Genomic DNA, 6,979 nt, shown 5'->3' with positions numbered 1-6,979 from the left:
CTATTCTCCACCACAGTACTGAATTGAACACTGAAGAACAGAGGAGGATGAAGTGTCCAAGAGATAAAGGTGGGAACCACTTTATTCATAGCCACTAAACTGTCTGTTTTTGAAGTTGGAACTGTATTACTTTCATCTTTTTTATCCCCTTTAGTACCAAATGCAGTGCCTTATACATAGTTGTTGCTCAAAGTTTACTGGATTGAAACTTTCAGTACCCACCACTACATCATATTTAGTCTTGCAATTCTAAGTATCATACTTATGTCTTTAGATATACTTTTAAATATATGATAAAAATATTTTCCATAATAAAGGAGACTATCATACTGTTAACACAATACATGTGCCTTTGATAAATCTTAAAATGATAAAAGCAGACCTATGTTAAAATCCAGAGTAACAGCCATCAAAAGCAATGCACTGCTTTCCTGACATTAATAAGTTATTTTTTGGTTGAAAGTTCAAGTCAAAATTAAAACACAAGTTGATCTAAGCTTCAGTTTTCTTAATTGTAAAATGAAAAATAGCAATAATAGTATGACATCATAAGTCTGTAAAGATTTCATAAAATAATGCATAAAGAATGCTCATTAAGTGCTTGAAAGAAATAGCTCTTAACATTTTAGCTATTACTTTGATGATTGACTTTACTCCATTAAACACGTTGGCTCCTGAGATAACTTTTCAGTCTGTTATATGACACATATTTCTTAATAAATATTCAATAAATACAAACATTACAGAGTACCACTAATTAAAGAAAAAGTCTGTAAATGCATGGCTTTGTGTGTGAGCTGCACAATTTTCCCCTAATGTAAATAAATAGCACAATGTACATTTTCCATTATTTTTCCTTCCATAAGAACCATAAGCGTTCTGTTTAAAATTCAAACAGTATCAAAATACAGACTATTCAAATGAATCACTGTGGTCTTCCATACAATCTTTTTCATACATTAAGCTGTCAGTTTGACATACAGTAGAAGAATGCATAGAGCGTGAGCTGACTTTTTAATACAACAGCAATGTTTTGGCCTCCTCTCTTTGAATCAAGTCACAGATGCCACTCTTGAAATTACTAATGGTATAGCAATGATGAAACACACACTGTATATCTAAACAACACTTTCATACTAACTATTACCAATGAAAGACCCTGGAAATATTAAAACTTTTTTTAGATTCTATAAAAATCTATGTTATTTCAAGGTTTTCTTTCATTGGCAAATATTTGAGTTCTAAGTAATTTGAGTGGTAGGTGAATGAGTGCTGCAGCAGTTAATAAAATAGACAAGAATCCCTGTTCTCATTATAGGGATACAGACAATAAACAAATAAATCAGTAAATATGTATAGTATTTCACATAGTGACAGGTGCTATGGGAAAAATAAAAGGCATGGAAAAAAGAATGGGAATTCCATGGTTCAGGGGTGTTGAAAGCACTCTTATCTTTTTTAAACCAGGCAAAGGCTTATAAAAGAGTCAGCTAGTATTTTAGGAAGGAAAAGATATTGGTTGAAGAAGGTAATGCTTTTAAAGTTACGTGTGATAAACAACATGAATATTCAAAACGTAATTTTAGAAAATTCCATATTGCTTAACTCAAAAAGCACAAAATTTATCCATAAGGACAAAATTAAAATTAATATATAAACAAGTAAGGGTGTAACTTTAAAATATTACAATTTATATGTGAACAAATAACTTCTGGGATAAAAGACTTTATCCCAAATATAATATGAAAGTTTACATTTGAGTAAACACTCCCTATAAAAAAAATCTGACTTTAACCTCATTCTTAACTTTACATAGGTTTTTACAGATACCATTTGTTTTTATTCTAAACAGTAGAAATAGTTATTTACAAATTATCAATAAGACAAAACAGTTTTACTTGGAAAGTGTACCCTTTAAACTTTAAGAACTAAATATCTGGGGCTTCCCTGATGGCGCAGTGGTTACAAGTCCGCCTGCCAATGCAGGGGACGCGGGTTCGAGCCCTTGTGGGGGAGGATCCCACATGCCGCGGAACAACTAGGTCCGTGTGCCACAACTACCAAGCCTGCGCTCTGGAGCCTGCGAGCAACAACTACTGAGCCTGCGTGCCACAACTACTGAAGCCTGCATGCCTAGAGCCCGTGCTACGCAACAAGAGAAGCCACCGCAATGAGAAGCCCACACACTGCAACAAAGAGTAGTCCCTCACTCGCCACAACTAGAGAAAGCTTGCGTGCAGCAATAAACACCCAATGCAGCCAAAAATAAATTAAAAAAAAATAAAGTATAGAATCTAAAAAAAAAAGAACTAAATATCTGAAGCAGATTTGGAATTAGAATTCTTCATAGTTCTAGTCTCCTTGAGGGCATTTTTTTCAAAAATGTTATTATCAATATATTCTATTAGAATCTGGAATTCATGAAATGAAAATGTTTGTTCATTACAAAATCACTTTAAGATGATACACGTTGCCCAAAGTCTCAAACTTTTTTTTAAGTTCCCTTTGAAGACTAACAATCTGAAATATATGTAAGAATGGAAAATAACTAATTAGAAAATAGGAATTAATTTGTTTTTCCCTTTATAGTCATTTTCAAAGCTATTTATAAAATATAAACATAAAATATAAACTTAAGCTTATATTTGCCCAGTTATAAAATATGTTTCAGTCATAAACCAAAGCAGTTTTGTTAAACTGCACTAAGTTATCATTAAAGAAGTGACTATATCACACTCTAGACCAACGGCTTCAGGGGCTATTGGGGAAGATGAGTAGTGAAGGACTCTGAATCTTCTCCCAATGAAATCTAAGTGGCTACATTTTGTCACACATTGGGGTTCTATGTAAGACATTGTATAAAAAATAGGTTTTACAACTTAAAAAGAAATTCTGAAAGCCACTGATCAAAGGAACAGAAATCTATCAGGAAAAAACCCTCATGAATTTGCTAATGATTCTTCTTTCTTTCTTGAGAAACTGGCAAGGTAAAGCACATGCATATAATAAATCTTTTTTTCACCCCTATCATTCTAACAAGATATTTTTTATCACATTTCATCTAACTTCAGATCATTCTACTTGATAAAAGATTTTTAAAACCTTAATGAAAATACTAACTCTAAGCGAGCAAAATGTATTTGAATAACTAATGATTAAAACAAAAGTTTAAAACAAGTTTTAAGTTCAGTTCAAAACAAAAAGCTAAAGTTCAAAAACAAAATCAAAAATCTTCTGTGATTAGGCAATTCTTTTCAAAGTACACATGTGGAAATGTCACCAAATGTTTCAGTAAGTTTTGAGGAAGAGAAGGAGAGCGGGGAAGGACACTTGAGCTGGGTGTTGGAAAATAAGTAAGACTGGGAGACTAAAGAAATGGTTACATAATTTTCTAGGAAGAAAGGAACAGAATGAGCAAAGTGTGCATAAAAGAAAGAACGATTTCCAAGGAATGGCAAACATCTCAATTTGCCTGGGACATAAATGAGGGGCAAAGATAGGAAATAAGATTGTGAATTTAGGTTGTGGCCAGATAACAAAAGATTCCTAATACCACAGTAAGGACTTGGGCTTTTTTCCATAAAAAATTAGGGGGTAGTAGCAACAGACATTTCAACTGTGAGACACATTCCAGAGATACTAGAGAGGTAGAATAGATAGAATTAGGCAACAAATTGGAAGCTAAGTAGATGAAAGAAAAAGATACAAAATATGATGTTAAAGTGCAGTTTGGCTAACAACTGTAGGAACTTAAAAGCTTTAAGCTGAAGAACTTTTAATATTTACACTGATTTGTTTATGTCAAGAGAATTTCAAAAGCATAACCAAGACACTTGACTGATACAAATTTTATTTTTCATGCTAAAATTTTTACAAATTTGATTCTGTCATACACAATTATAAGAGGAACAGTTACAAGTGAATTAAAAAAATAGTATTTGGGGGCGCTTCTATTCATTTTACTATCATAAGCATGTTTTGTTACAGGTACAGCAACAATTGTTACAATTACAGAACTGCTCAACTTGGAAATTTAGTAAGTATGTTATGATGGAGGGTAATACCTAATATAAATGAAGAGTAAGTGCCCAAACATAGTCTCACGCTCTACATTATTCTTTATTCCACAATTAGAATCATGGATTAGAGTCTACTCAGCAATGCCATCATTCAAATATCTGACCAAGCAGGTCAACTTGGAAAGCATTTAAAATCATTTCCCAAAATCTTACTTAATTTAGTTCTATAAGGAAATATAAGACAAAACACACAAGACAAGGCTTGCTGATATTTTATGCCTAAAACAAACCATTATACAATGAAATTATGCATCTTTTGCAATCTGGCATTTTTTCCCATCTCACACAATAACAAAAGATGAACAGTACTTACAGCATTTAGAATCATCAGAGTACAGCTGATACAGCATCTCCCAGACTTCTAGTTTCTAAAATTCTGGGGGAAGTGGGACAATTTGAACTGTAACAGTCTACAAGGTAGTAACGTTACCTCTTGGCCATTGGCCCAATACTAACCCTATTTTTTTTTCAGTATACAAAATATGCTGAAAACATTTCTCTTAAACACATTTCAATTAATGTAATTAAACAGAAGGCAACAACTTCCTTCTAGAAGAATTAGCTATAGCTATGAAAAGCTTGCCATATATTTGTTAAATTAATTTATGGAATACTTTTTGGGTCAATACAGACCATAGTGTATTTTTTAATTTAAAGCCTCTACTAAACATGAGTAAAAAGAACTAAAAATATAATCACATTGGTAGTTTTTTTTAAAATGAAAATTACCATTTTTATCCCTGTAGTATATATCACTTGCTTTTATCCAAATTAAAGGTAAATTAAAAAAAAATCCATTGTGGGGCTTCCCTGGTGGTGCAGTGGTTGAGAGTCCGCCTGCCGATGCAGGGGACATGGGTTCGTGCCCCGGTCTGGGAGGATCCCACATGCCGCGGAGCGGTTGGGCCTGTGAGCCCTGGCAGCTGAGCCTGCGCGTCCGGAGCCTGTGCTCCGCAACGGGAGAGGCCACAACAGTGAGAGGCCCGCGTACCGCCAGAAAAAAACAAAACAAAACAAAAAATCCACTGTGAAATTTACATTCTAAGCACAAAAATAAACAAATATTAGTTCTAATCAGGAATTTCAGCTGACAAGTGAACATTTTTACTTTGAAATATGTAGATCTGGGATATAGAAGTGAATGTTTTGATTGAACACATTGCAAATATATCTTGTTTTCATGTAAAAATACATTTTTTAAAGAAATAATGTTTCACAGTCTTTTTACCCCACCCTCTCAAACATTTTTTCCTTAAAATAGTTTAACATCTCATTTAAAATCTGATATTACAAAAAAGAGAGAAATAAAATTAATTCTTCTTAGATGTATTTGAGCCAAGTAGTTACTGTTTCCAGATGTTATGAGCTAAAAATCATGACATTCTGGTGAGTAACCTTTGGCTTACAAACTAATAACTTGAAATTCCATTCATACTGCTTATCAAGGAAGCCTGATATATATTTGTAAATTTAAATTTTTATATCTTTTATAAAGAAAAAAATCCGTCTAACAGATAAGTATTAATAGCTAAAAAAATGATAAACATTTTTATATTAAAGATCTACAAAATAATAAAGCATCTTAATAGTATTCTTGAAAATACTACCAAAACCCTCAGTCTTCTATATTAAGTGCAATATCCAACACATTTTTATGACTAAAACATTTTCAAAGCCTAGAAAGAAAATATGCTTATTTTAAGAACAATGATGCTTGAGTCAAACAGACCTGTTTTGAATCTCTAATCTGCCACTTTACAACTTATACATACTCCTTAACTTCTCTAAAACTCAATTTCCTCAGAGATAAAATGGGGGGGGCAATGACAGTAACTACCTTAAAGAACTCTTCTGAGGGATAATAAGATAATACACATGAAAGGTTAGTACAGTACAGTATGTGACATAGTAATTAACCAATAAATATTAGCTATACTGAGCAGTGACTTTGGGGTCAAGTACCTAACAAACCGTTTTCTTAAATAAGATATACTCATTATACAAAGAATTGTTTATTTTAAAACTTTTAAAAAACAAACAAAATGGCATGAGGGAAAGTTGGGGACATGTCCTCCAATTAAACATCCAGAATTATATTGCAATAATGATAAGGCTAAGAACCACAAATTAGACTGACACTTGAAGTCTCCTAAGTTACTTTTATTGTGTTTTGGCAGTCACTTCCTATCTATTTGAACACCACACTGTGTTATTCCCAAACTACAATTCAGAAGATCTGAAGTGAATTTTATTTTCTTGTCATGAATTCTTAGAGAAAATAATTACCTCATTGGCTTAAACAAACAAAAAAAGCATGGAAAAAATGAACACAAAACCACAGCCATTTACATGTTATGTAGTAAAGATGGTTATTAAGAAACCTCAAGCAGTTTACCTGATAGCTCTTATTTTCAAACTGTTACTGTTTCAAATCTCAATCCACTAATCTCTATTATTTATAATTAGTCTACTCTGAAACATATCCATTATCTTTACTGGAATGATCACAGAGTACTAAATTTTAACAGAAAATTAACCTACAGATCATGCTCCAAAATATTTTACATTTCCCATTTAAAACATTTAAGGTACCAGTTTCAAGATACCCCAAATCTTAGTCCATCAGTATTATTCTGATTGTCACCATTACCTACGTGAACGTTTTCTCTAATTTTTATTTATACTAACCTGAGTCAACAGGGCTTTCCAATGGGTGTTTTAAATGACAGAGCACAGATATGGGTGACAGGAAAACTAGGTCTGGCCTCAATTAAACTATTTACTAAATATGAGATCTTCAGCAAGTCCCTCAACTTCTCCATGCCTCTTTTTCCTTTTCTAAAAGAGGAGGATCCTACTACCCTCATTTTCTGACTCACAGGATGATGGCAAATGATATG

This window comes from Lagenorhynchus albirostris, chromosome 8 (genome assembly GCF_949774975.1).
Source record: "Lagenorhynchus albirostris chromosome 8, mLagAlb1.1, whole genome shotgun sequence".
Lineage (NCBI taxonomy): Eukaryota > Metazoa > Chordata > Mammalia > Artiodactyla > Delphinidae > Lagenorhynchus > Lagenorhynchus albirostris.
Note: the sequence above shows the minus strand (reverse complement) of the source record.